Source organism: Pseudophryne corroboree, chromosome 3, assembly GCF_028390025.1.
Source record: "Pseudophryne corroboree isolate aPseCor3 chromosome 3, aPseCor3.hap2, whole genome shotgun sequence".
Classification (NCBI taxonomy): Eukaryota; Metazoa; Chordata; class Amphibia; order Anura; family Myobatrachidae; genus Pseudophryne; species Pseudophryne corroboree.
Genome location: NC_086446.1, coordinates 430,347,372 through 430,361,428, shown reverse-complemented (window position 1 = coordinate 430,361,428; position 14,057 = coordinate 430,347,372). Strand labels below are relative to the sequence as shown.

Here is a 14,057-nt window from a genome sequence, read left to right as displayed (position 1 = left end):
GTATAGATGGGTCCATTGGAGCCGGTGCACTTTAAATTATTTCAACATAGTGTGCGCTGGCTCCTCCCCTCTATGCCCCCTCCCATCAGACCAGTTTATAAAATGTGCCCTCAGAGCCAGTCACACGTTGGAGGGCTCCACTGTTTTCTTCATGTTATTTTTTCTTTTAGCTGATATTTTTCAGACAGGTACCTGCAAATGCCTGTCTGCAAGGAGAGACTTAGTGGGGTGACCCGTCCAGACCTTATAGAGAGGTATAGCCCCTGGTACCCAGTTACCAGGACATAGGTCCTGGGGGGATCTCCACCGCAGCCATATTGAGGGCTTGCGCTGGAGCCCTGCAACCTTTCGCCGCCCCCTAACAGAGCCGAAGTAACAAGCGGGTGAGTATACACCGGGTCCTGAGTAGCGGGATCTCCGGTTCACAGTGGAGCCAAAAGAGCGATCAGGCACACTGCCCTAATGGAGAGGGCTCCTGTGCCTGATTAGGCTGTGTAAACTCCGCTGCAGCGCGCGCCGTCACAGGGGGTGGAGCTAAGAAGAGCGGGACAGCGGGCGCCATCTTAGCTGCGCGTGCAGACAGACGACGTGGCCAGCGCGGACCTCAAAAGACACCTGAAACTGTGGTATACAGTGGGGGCTAGTTGTGGGGGAGCAATATAATCTGTGTTGCTAATAAGTGACTCCGGAATATCTACTGCCTGGCTATATTATACACAGCTCATATAGGCAGAGTGTGCTGGTTTCTCCTCCTCTGTGTTTCCTCCTGTTAGCTGCTTGGTTTACTACTGCTTGGTGGGGGGTGGGGGGGACATATTTCTTCCTGTGTGTGTGTGTTATACTGTGTAAGAATGACAGGGAAAAAAGGACATTTGTAGGAACGGGTGGTCTTCTGGTTGCCGAATGTCGGGATTCCGGCGCATAGTATGCCGGTGCCGGAATCCCGACACCCGGCATACCGACACATATTCTCCCTCGTGGGGGGCCACGACCCCCCTGGAGGGAGAATAAATAGCATGGTGCGCATAGCGCGCCACCGTGCCCGCACTGTGGCGAGCGCGGTGAGCCCGCAAGGGGCTCATTTGCGCTTGCCGCGCTGTCGGTATGCCGGCGGTCGGGCTCCCGGCGCCGGTATGCTGGTCGCCGGGAGCCCGGCCGCCGGCATACCATACTACACCCATAGAAACTGCTCAAATAAGTTTACACAGACATCTGAAGGGTCACATGATTGTGACCAGTGTACTGAGTCTGAAGGGCCCCATACACTAGAACGATATGTCTACAGGCTGAAGTCGGGGTGATTTCCCTTGAACTCTCCTGGGAGATTCCAAACGATTTTGTACAATTTGACTTTTTTGAGCATGCTATACATCGCATACGATGTGTCAAGCACCTACATATCGCATTAGATGTATAGCATGCATTCACAGGTATCATCAGGAGGATCTGGGACGCGATATCGATGCAGCTTTGGCAGACAGCACTTCGATCGACAGCGCTAGTTAGACAGAATGTTTATCTCGACATGTGTAAGATAGACGTGGGTTTTAAATCGATGGCACTTTAGTCGACAAATACATTAGTAGACGTGTAAATAATCGATTCATAAAGTTAGACATACCATAGTGTTCGGCATAAGCATCCTAGACAGAACATATATCGACAATGAGAAGTCCGACAATATAAATAGTATGACAACTAAAAGATCGACAGGTATAGCATCGAATTAGACCAAGCAGTTAATATGTCGACCGGTAAATGATAGAAATTTAATATATCGAAAAGAAAAAAGCTAGACAGAGAGGATAGATCGACAAGTAAAAGGTCGACAGGTATGTATGTATTTATTACCTTTATTTCTCTGACGTCCTAAGTGGATGCTGGGGACTCCGTCAGGACCATGGGAATAGCGGCTCCGCAGGAGACAGGGCACAAAAGTAAAAGCTTTAGGATCAGGTGGTGTGCACTGGCTCCTCCCCCTATGACCCTCCTCCAAGCCTCAGTTAGGTTTTTGTGCCCGGCCGAGAAGGGTGCAATCTAGGTGGCTCTCCTAAAGAGCTGCTTAGAGTAAAAGTTTTATTAGGTTTTTTATTTTCAGTGAGTCCTGCTGGCAACAGGCTCACTGCAACGAGGGACTTAGGGGAGAAGAAGTGAACTCACCTGCGTGCAGGATGGATTGGCTTCTTAGGCTACTGGACACTAGCTCCAGAGGGACGATCACAGGTACAGCCTGGATGGGTCACCGGAGCCGCGCCGCCGACCCCCTTGCAGATGCTGAAGAGAGAAGAGGTCCAGAAATCGGCGGCTGAAGACTTCTCAGTCTTCATGAGGTAGCGCACAGCACTGCAGCTGTGCGCCATTGCTCTCAGCACACTTCACACCAACGGTCACTGAGGGTGCAGGGCGCTGGGGGGGGCGCCCTGGGCAGCAATGAAAGTACCTATACTGGCTAAAAATACATCACATATAGCCTCTGGGGCTATATGGATGTATTTAACCCCTGCCAGGTTGTCAGAAAAACGGGAGAAGAAGCCCGCCGAAAAGGGGGCGGGGCCTATTCTCCTCAGCACACAGCGCCATTTTCCCTCACAGAACTGCTGGTGGGAAGGCTCCCAGGCTCTCCCCTGCACTGCACTACAGAAACAGGGTTAAAACAGAGAGGGGGGGCACTTATTTGGCGATATGATTATATATTAAGATGCTATAAGGGGAAAACACTTATATAAAGGTTGTCCCTGTATAATTATAGCGTTTTGGTGTGTGCTGGCAAACTCTCCCTCTGTCTCCCCAAAGGGCTAGTGGGGTCCTGTCCTCTATCAGAGCATTCCCTGTGTGTGTGCTGGGTGTCGGTACGTGTGTGTCGACATGTATGAGGACGATGTTGGTGAGGAGGCGGAGCAATTGCCTGTAATGGTGATGTCACTCTCTAGGGAGTCGACACCGGAATGGATGGCGTATTTAGGGAATTACGTGATAATGTCAACACGCTGCAAGGTCGGTTGACGACATGAGACGGCCGGCAAACAAATTAGTACCTGTCCAGGCGTCTCAAACACCGTCAGGGGCTTTAAAACGCCCATTTACCTCAGTCGGCCGACACAGACACAGACAGGGACACTGACTCCAGTGTCGACGGTGAAGAAACAAACGTATTTTCCTTTAGGGCCACACGTTACATGTTAAGGGCAATGAAGGAGGTGTTACATATTTCTGATACTACAAGTACCACAAAAAAGGGTATTATGTGGGGTGTAAAAAAACTACCTGTGGTTTTTTCCTGAATCAGATAAATTAAATGAAGTGTGTGATGATGCGTGGGTTTCCCCCGATAGAAAATTATTGGCGGTATACCCTTTCCCGCCAGAAGTTATGGCGCGTTGGGAAACACCCCTTAGGGTGGATAAGGCGCTCACACGCTTATCAAAACAAGTGGCGTTACCGTCTCCAGATACGGCCGCCCTCAAGGAGCCAACTGATAGGAGGCTGGAAAATATCCTAAAAAGTATATACACACATACTGGTGTTATACTGCGACCAGCGATCGCCTCAGCCTGGATGGGCAGCGCTGGGGTGGCTTGGTCGGATTCCCTGACTGAAAATATTGATACCCTTGACAGGGACAGTATTTTATTGACTATAGAGCATTTAAAGGATGCATTTCTATATATGCGAGATGCACAGAGGGATATTTGCACTCTGGCATCAAGAGTAAGTGCGATGTCCATATCTGCCAGAAGATGTTTATGGACACGACAGTGGTCAGGTGATGCAGATTCCAAACGGCACATGGAAGTATTGCCGTATAAAGGGGAGGAGTTATTTGGGGTCGGTCCATCGGACCTGGTGGCCACGGCAACAGCTGGAAAATCCACCTTTTTTACCCCAAGTCACATCTCAGCAGAAAAAGACATCGTCTTTTCAGCCTCAGTCCTTTCGTCCCCATAAGGGCAAGCGGGCAAAAGGCCAGTCATATCTGCCCAGGGATAGAGGAAAGGGAAGAAGACTGCAGCAGGCAGCCCATTCCCAGGAACAGAAGCCCTCCACCGCTTCTGCCAAGTCCTCAGCATGACGCTGGGGCCGTACAAACAGGTGCGGTGGGGGGTCGTCTCAAGAGTTTCAGCACGCAGTGGGCTCACTCGCAAGTGGACCCCTGGATCCTACAAGTAGTATCCCAGGGGTACAGATTGGAAATTCGAGACGTCTCCCCCTCGCAGGTTCCTGAAGTTTGCTTTACCAACGTCTCCCTCCGACAGGGAGGCAGTATTGGAAACATTTCACAAGCTGTATTCCCAGCAGGTGATAATCAAAGTACCCCTCCTACAACAAGGAAAGGGGTATTATTCCACACTATATTGTGGTACTGAAGCCAGACGGCTCGGTGAGACCTATTCTAAATCTGAAATATTTGAACACTTACATACAAAGGTTCAAATCAAGATGGAGTCACTCAGAGCAGTGATAGCGAACCAGGAAGAAGGGGACTATATGGTGTCCCTGGACATCAGGGATGCTTGCCTCCATGTCCCAATTTGCCCTTCTCACCAAGGGTACCTCAGGTTCGTGGTACAGAACTGTCACTATCAGTTTCAGACGCTGCCGTTTGGATTGTCCACGGCACCCCGGGTCTTTACCAAGGTAATGGCCGAAATGATGATTCTTCTTCAAAGAAAATGGACGATCGCCTGATAAGGGCAAGGTCCAGAGAACAGTTGGAGGTCGGAGTAGCACTATCTCAAGTAGTTCTACGACAGCACGGGTGGATTCTAAATATTCCAAGATCGCAGCTGTTTCCGACGACACGTCTGCTGTTCCTAGGGATGATTCTGGACACAGTCCAGAAAAGGGTGTTTCTCCCGGAGAAGAAAGCCAGGGAGTTATCCGAGCTAGTCAGGAACCTCCTAAAACCAGGAAAAGTGTCAGTGCATCATTGCACAAGGGTCCTGGGAAAAAATGGTGGCTTCTTACGAAGCGATTCCATTCGGCAGATTTCACGCAAGAACTTTTCAGTGGGATCTGCTGGAAAAATGGTCCGGATCGCATCTTCAGATGCATCAGCGGATAACCCTGTCTCCAAGGACAAGGGTGTTTCTTCTGCGGTGGCTGCAGAGTGCTCATCTACTAAAGGGCCGCAGATTCGGCATTCAGGACTGGGTCCTGGTAACCACGGATGCCAGCCTGAGAGGCTGGGGAGCAGTCACACAGGGAAAAAATTTCCAGGGAGTGTGATCAAGTCTGGAGACTTCTCTCCACATAAATATACTGGAGCTAAGGACAATTTACAATGCTCTAAGCTTAGCAAGACCTCTGCTTCAAGGTCAGCCGGTATTGATCCAGTGGGACAACATCACGGCAGTCGCCCACGTAAACAGACAGGGCGGCACAAGAAGCAGGAGGGCAATGGCAGAAAGATTCTTCGCTGGGCGGAAAATCATGTGATTGCACTGTCAGCAGTGTTCATTCCGGGAGTGGACAACTGGGAAGCAAACTTCCTCAGCAGGCACGACCTCCACCCGGGAGAGTGGGGACTTCATCGGGAAGTCTTCCACATGATTGTGAACCGTTGGGAAAGACCAAACGTGGACATGATGGCGTCCCGCCTGAACAAAAAACTGGACAGGTATTGCGCCAGGTCAAGAGACCCTCAGGCAATAGCTGTGGACTTTTCTGGTAACACCGTGGGTGTACCAGTCGGTGTATGTGTTCCCTCCTCTGCTTCTCATACCCAAGGTACTGAGAATTATAAGACGTAGAGGAGTAAGAACTATACTCGTGGCTCCGGATTGGCCAAGAAGGACTTGGTACCCGGAACTTCAAGAAATGCTCACAGAGGACTCATAGCCTCTGCCGCTAAGAAGGGACTTGCTTCAGCAAGTACCATGTCTGTTTCCAAGACTTACCGCGGCTGCGTTTGACGGCATGGCGGTGGAACGCCGGATCCTAAGGGAAAAAGGCATTCCGGAAGAGGTCATTCCTACCCTGGTCAAAGCCAGGAAGGAGGTGACCGCACAACATTATCACCACATGTGGCGAAAATATGTTGCGTGGTGTGAGGCCAGGAAGGCCCCACGAAGAAATTTCAACTCGGTCGATTCCTGCATTTCCTGAAAACAGGAGTGTCTATGGGCCTCAAATTGGGGTCCATTAAGGTTCAAATTTCGGCCCTGTCAATTTTCTTCCAGAAAGAATTGGCTTCAGTTCCTGAAGTCCAGAAGTTTGTCAAGGGAGTACTGCATATACAACCCCCTTTTGTGCCTCCAGTGGCACTGTGGGATCTCAACGTAGTTCTGGGATTCCTCAAATCACATTGGTTTAAACCACTCAAATCTGTGGATTTGAAATATCTCACATGAAAAGTGACCATGCTGTTGGCCCTGGCCTCGGCCAGGCGAGTGTCAGAATTGGCGGCTTTGTCTCACAAAGCCCATATCTGATTGTCCATTCGGACGGGGCAGAGTTGCGGACTCGTCCCCAGTTTCTCCCTAAGGTGGTGTCAGCGTTTCACCTGCACCAGTTTATTGTGGTACCTGCGGCTACTAGGGACTTGGAGGACTCCAAGTTGCTAGATGTTGTCAGGGCCCTGAAAATATGGGTTTCCAGGACGGCTGGAGTCAGGTAGACTGACTTGCTGTTATCCTGTAGGCACCCAAAAATCTGGGTGCTCTTGCTTCTAAGCAGACGATTGCTAGTTGGATGTGTAGTACAATTCAGCTTGCACATTCTGTGGCAGCACTGCCACAGCCAAAATATGTAAATGCCCATTCCACAAGGAAGGTGGGCTCATCTTGGGCGGCTGCCCGAGGGGGTCTCGGCTTTACAACTTTGCCGAGCTGCTACTTGGTCAGGGGCACACCCTGGCTGAGGAGGACCTGGAGTTCTCTCATTCGGTGCTGCAGAGTCATCCGCACTCTCCCGCCCGTTTGGGAGCTTTGGTATAATCCCCATGGTCCTGACGGAGTCCCCAGCATCCACTTAGGACGTCAGAGAAAATAAGAATTTACTTACCGATAATTCTATTTCTCGTAGTCCGTAGCGGATGCTGGGCGCCCATCCCAAGTGCGGATTGTCTGCAATACTTGTACATAGTTATTGTTACAAAAATCGGGTTATTATTGTTGTGAGCCATCTTTTCAGAGGCTCCGCTGTTATCATGCTGTTAACTGGGTTCAGATCACAAGTTGTACAGTGTGATTGGTGTGGCTGGTATGAGTCTTACCCGGGATTCAAAATCCTTCCTTATTGTGTACGCTCGTCCGGGCACAGTATCCTAACTGAGGCTTGGAGGAGGGTCATAGGGGGAGGAGCCAGTGCACACCACCTGATCCTAAAGCTTTTACTTTTGTGCCCTGTCTCCTGCGGAGCCGCTATTCCCATGGTCCTGACGGAGTCCCCAGCATCCACTACGGACTACGAGAAATAGAATTATCGGTAAGTAAATTCTTATTATTTAAACGGGACGCTTATAGCCCTCTCCCCGAAGGCATGGCACTACATGTCCCATGCTGCCCTCTCACATCCCTGACAGCCCCAAGGTCTGGACGCGATCCCTGCCTGGCTGCATGGGTCAAGTAGAGTGTGTGTGTGTGTCTCCTGCACCCCGCGATGTCAGGGCGCCCTCATCAAGGCACAGCGTCAAGCCTTCATTGATGAGACACCCATTGTAAGCTGCTAAACGGGACGCTTATAGCCCTCTCCCCCAAGGCATGGCACTACATGTCCCAGGCTGCCCCTCACATCCCTGACAGCCCCAAGGTCTGGACGCGATCCCTGCCTGGCTCAAGTAGAGTGTGTGTGTGTCTCCTGCACCCCGCGATGTCAGGGCGCCCTCATCAAGGCACAGCGTCAAGCCTTCATTGATGAGACGCCCATTGCAAGCCGCTAAACGGGACGCTTATAGCCCTCTCCCCCAAGGCATGGCACTACATGTCCCAGGCTGCCCTCTCACATCCCTGACAGCCCCAAGGTCTGGACGCGATCCCTGCCTGGCTCAAGTAGAGTGTGTATGTGTGTGTGTGTCCTGCACCCCGCGATGTCAGGGCGCCCTCATCAAGGCACAGTGTCAAGCCTTCATTGATGAGACGCCCATTGCAAGCCGCTAAACGGGACGCTTATAGCCCTCTCCCCCAAGGCATGGCACTACATGTCCCAGGCTGCCCTCTCACATCCCTGACAGCCCCAAGGTCTGGACGCGATCCCTGCCTGGCTGCATGGGTCAAGTAGAGTGTGTGTGTGTGTGTGTCTCTCCTGCACCCCGCGATGTCAGGGCGCCCTCATCAAGAAGCATCGTCACCCTGGCAGGCATGAGACCTCTCTGGATGCTTTATGTTAAGCTAACTCTCGACCTTAAACCTATAAGTAATTTATATTTAAAAAAACAACCAAAAATAAATCATGCCAATAATTAAAATGGCCGACGCTCTACCCCCTCAAACTAAACCCATTCTTCAGATTCCGATTACCATTGGCTGGCTATGATATATGTCAGATGATGCATTATCTTACCACACAGCTTAACCAATTAGAAACTTAGAATAATAGGCAGTAGGATGGTTTGTTTTACATTCATTATAAAAGCCAAGATCCACCCTTGCTTAGGCGCCATTTTGAGAACAGTGCTCATGAGTGTCAGCGTAAGGAATCTATCTTTACCCACTTGGTCAGAGACCACTAAACCTGGTTTGCTGTATTCTATTGATTTGTGACAATAAGATATTTGTCTTTCCTGTTAAGGTAAATTCCTAACTTTCCTCTAATTCTGTCCTTCGAAGTTATAATTAAATATAGTTAGTTGTAGACATACACAAACACACACACTCTTTAAAAATGTATCCTCCCCAAGATCTACATAATACCTAGTTCACTATCACGACCTGCTATGTTTTTTTAGATTAACTACTTCTGACAGTAGAATGCAGCAATCTACATTTATGTGTTACATCCATCTTCAAGACACCCTCCGCTAACCATACCACACCTCTGCCCTGCATCCATTCCAACCAATCGTACTACAGTTACTAGTGCAGTTTTATCTGATAGGCTTTGTAAATTTATCTGGTTTTGGGATAACATAGCTGTGTTTTAGTGCCGTTTTGCAGTCTGAGTGCCTGACAGTACGTCCCAAATTACAAAATGGCGCCGCTTCAACTCCATGCTTGGCTGCCTGTTCAGCATGCTAAAGACATCTAGCGTCACTGCACAGATACACAGCTATGTCCTTCTAGATAGAAAAGACTATGAAGCCGAAGTTTACCGGTAATTGGAGGATAAGAACACTTACAGAAGACTCAGGGGAGACCCCACTAAAAAAACAATGATATCATTTAAGGAATTTGTAGAGAAATACAACAAAAAGGGAGTATTATCAGATAAAGAAAGTAAATTCCTTATAATAGAGGATCCGGTCATTCCGACCATCTATGTTCTTCCTAAAGTACATAAGGATGCAAATAAACCCCCCGGAAGACCTATAATCTCGGGAATTGGGTCCATTACTGCAAATCTATCGCAGCTAATTGATTATTATCTGCAACCATTGGTACTTGGGAATCCATCCCATCTGAAAGATACGGGAGACGTATTACGTATCTTGGAAGGGATTCAATGGCAGGAGGATTTTATATTGGTGACAGCGGATGTCAATTCCCTGTACACCAATATAGATCATAACCACAGAATAGATGCAGTTAAACATATTCTCAGTTCATCCTCACTTACTGAAGATTTACAAGAATGTCTCCTAGAGGGTATACATTTCATTCTGTACAATAATTTCTTCATTTTTAAAGATCAATTCTTTTTACAGAAACGGGGAACAGCCATGGGCACCAGGTTCGCCCCAAGTTATTCCAACATATTTATGGGTTGCTGGGAACAAAAGCAAGTTTGGTCCAGCAACCCATATGGGGCGAATCTGGTGTCATGGTATAGATACATTGATGATATCCTATTTATTTGGAGGGGAGACAGAGAAACGTTGGATATGTTTTGTACCTTCCTCAACAATAATGATAGAAATACTTACTTTTGATATTAGTGTTCAAGAGATAAACTTTTTGGACTTAACCATATATGTTGAGGAAGGAATGATAAAAACTAAAAATTATGTAAAACCCACAGATTCGAGAACATATTTGGAAAGACATAGTTGCCATCATGATAATTGGCTTAGAACAATACCCTATGGCCAATTTCAGAGATTAAAGAAAAACTGCACAGAGGAGAATGTGTTTATATCTCAAGCTGATGAAATGAGTAGTCAGTTTTTAGCAAGTGGATATGCACAAGAAAAAGTTTCTGAAGCCCTTACTAAAGTAAAGAAATTAAAAAGAGAGGATATTATCCAAAAGAATAGAAAAAGGAAAGAATTGAATAATGAAGATAATTATAAGTGGGCTTTCACAACCGATTTCTCATCCCAACACCTATCGATTAAAAAGATCTTAAACAAACATTGGCCTTTATTGCGACAAGACCCCATAATAGGACAAGAATTACCGAAAGAACCTGTATGTATATTTAGAAGAGCCCCAAACTTGAAAATAAACTAGTTAAAAGTTTACATCCGGGGTCTCCTAAAAAAGGTATCAATTTAACAGAAGGTTTTCATCGTTGTGAGATGTGTGTAGGATGTAGGACTATTTCGAATAGCTTTGGAAACAAAAAGGTGGATGTAATCATAAATAATAAGAAACACTCCATCAGAGATTTTATAACCTGCCATTCAGCAAATGTTATATATGGAATTGAATGTAGGTGTAATAAATTTTACATAGGGAGAACAAGTCGCCCATTAAAAATCAGGATTGGCGAACACCTACGAAACATTCGTAAAGGCATAGAAACACATGCCTTATCACTCCATTTTAAAGAAGTACATTAGTGTGACACAACACATATTTTAAATTTTTATGGTATTAAAAAAGTGAATAAAAATATCAGACATCAAGATTCAATGTCGATATTAGCTTGCACTGAAATGGAGATGATTTTTAAGTACAAAACTTTAATTCCAAATGGCCTCAATAAAGATTTTGAGACTAAATGGTTTCTCTGATGGATTGTTCTTTCATTTTTTCATTTTCTCCTCTCATATTTGCTTTTATTAAAAAATTTTAAAAAATATTTTTTCCTTTTTAAAAAAATGTTTTTTAAATTTAATGTATAATAAATTGTCGGATTGCATTTTTATCAAAAAAGATGATTTATGTATTAATATTATATTTTTTTATGTTTTAATCTTATGACGATGCTGCTATATATGATATTGACAATCATGAATCAATAAGATGGCCGCCGCCATGATGATGTTGCTATATATGATATCGGCTATCACAAACCAACAAGATGGCCGTCGGTACGACATAGTACAAAGTGACACGGAAGGAAGAAACACGTCACCGGAAGTGACGTCAGCTGGACCGCAAACAACAGCGGAAGTACCGCGATATGGAACGCAAACGGAGCGGCGACTTCCGCCAAACACGAGCGGGAAGCCAAAAATCAATAACAGCTGAAGGAGCACAGCTGTTTGGAAAAAACGGACTGGCGGAACTTCTTTCTTCACATATTCTGTATAGGATTTTAGTTGGTTAGGAACTCCATGTCTGGCATTAGGTTATGGATACAAATCCCTCCCCTAATTATCAGGGGTATAAATATTGGTACTAGTAACTGACCTCCTTACACCTTGAAAAAGATACCCTGGGTGGTATCGAAACGCGTTGGTCAGGAGGAAAGGGGAATATCTTTTGGACGCTCTACCGTGTGGAACATCTGTCCATGGACGCCTGTGATTTACACTTATGCGATTTTAGTCTGCCTTGTGTGTAGACCATCATCTTTGGTGAGAGTCCACCTTTATTCCCCTTGTGCTGTTCTATCGAATTGTTTTTAAGAATTTTATGGTAATAAAAACTGTGTTACACTACGAGGAGTTTTTCCATTTATATTTTATATGCAATCTATGGAGTCTAACATCACCATGATGAAAAGAATGTGACCGGCAAATGACCCGCTCCCTATGCTCGTTTGTCTACCTATAGTAGAGCACCTTTTCTGGTAGGATTCTGAAATTAGTGCCTACTACATGATAAAATTTTGAATAGTACCATCTGCACTATTTGTTGCATTTTCCTTTTTTTGTTTGTTTAAGGAAACCATTTGTAAACAACAAAGGAACTATTAAGCGCCTATATAAACAGTGGTATTTCTTGCATGGGTTGTATGTTTAAGGTTTTGGTGTTACCTTTTCCACTGGCTGTGGGCTGCCTTACATCTTAAGCGCAGATCTACCTTCTCAACACTCTGCTTTGTTTTACACAGCTATGTCACCCAACACTTATCACATTGCAGAGCCCAGCAGGGTGTGGCTAGTGTGTTTTGGATGTGAGGACGGATTATTGTCACAACATACATTTGGGCTAGCCCACACAGATAAATACACTAGGGATGACCATCGTTCATCTATGATTCAAATTCATTCCTGGTTTATGACCGATGTAGAATACTTTTTCCCATCGATGGGGGAGAACCAATTGTTTCTCTACATCGCTGGCTCAGCCTAAACAAAATTTTATGTATTTGAAAAAATATATATATTTTTTGTACTAACGAGCATAGTTTAGACCCCAGCACCCGTGAATCACCACGCCCGGTCTGTGATTGGTCCGCAGGTCTTTCATGGAAAGCTGGTATGGCCATCGATGATTGAAACCATATATGGTCTACCATAGCACAGTTAGTGACCATAGATGTCCACTTACACTTTTCACATCGTAGCTGAACACAGCTATGGCCATCCCACTTAAAACACTGTTACTGAGAAATACTTATGCTGCAGATATTGATTTGGGATGGCCATGAGCGGTTATTGGTGCGTGCAAGCAGTGCATACGCCCGGTGCGCTGCGTCCTGTGTCCGCAGTCACCGCCGCCTGCCCGCACCCCGCTCCCCGGCTGCAGCAGACGCCGTGGGCTGTGTGGGCGTCCGCTGTAGCCGTCTCCAGTGACAGACACTAGAGGTCAGTATTGACTTCTAGTGTCTGTGCGGCACTGCTATGGGAGAGACGTCATGACGTCTCTCCCATAGAGAGGAGCGGGCTGCCAGTCGGAGCAGCAGCAGCGTTCGGGAAACAGGAGCGGGGCAGTGGTAAGTTTAGTTTTTTATGGTGTGTGTGTGTGTTTGACAGCAACAGGGGCCACGGTGACATTGGACACAACTACTGGTGGCAAATCAACAGTTGCCACATCTACTGGGTAAAATCTACAAGTGGCAAAGCAACAGGGGGCACAACTACTGTGGTAAATCTGCTTGGGACAAAGCAACAGGGGGCACAACAACAGTGGCCACAACTACTGGTGGCAAAGCAACATATACGTGTGTGTGTGTGCGTGCGTGCGTGTGTGTGTGTGTGTGTGTGTGTGTGTGTGTAACCTATTCCCGGATCCAGAAAGTGTAGGATAGGTATGTGCATCGGTGATACTAGTATAAATTAAAAAAAAGAATGGTATATAAATTCTCAATATAGTTTCAGTGTTCTGTGCATAGCACTCAATGGTTTTGAACATCTGTGTTTAATCGTATGCGCCAGTGCTTGTACATCTGCTATGTAAGAACCGGGGGCGGTGCTAAGTCGTGAATGACATCCCAGTGTCCCAATGACATCAGAGCTCGCGGAGCTTTGATTGGCTCACGGATCGGCGCTGAATATTGAACTCACCCGCCGGAGACTGAGGGGAAGGAGAGGCGCAGGCTGCGCTCTCCTCCCCTCACACACGGGAGACAACACAACAGCAGCAGCGGTGAGGTGGGGAAGGGGGGGAGGCAGCACTGTGGGGGGCAATGTATATCTGGCACTGTGGGCGGCAATGTATATCTGGCACTGTGGGGGGCAATGTATACCTGGCACTGTGGGGGGCAATGTATACCTGGCACTGTGGGGGGGCAATGTATACTTGGCACTGTGGGGGGCAATGTATACCTGGCACTGTGGGGGGCAATGTATACCTGGCACTGTGGCGGGCAATGTATATCTGGCACTGTGGGGGGCAATGTATATCTGG

General features: G+C 47.0%; 1 pseudogene; it reads left to right on the top strand.

Annotated features, from left to right (window-relative positions):
* The first annotated feature begins 10,001 nt into the window (after nt 1–10,001).
* LOC135057301 (protein-glutamine gamma-glutamyltransferase E-like) overlaps nt 10,002–14,057 on the top strand; it is a 69,706-nt pseudogene continuing 65,650 nt past the window's right edge.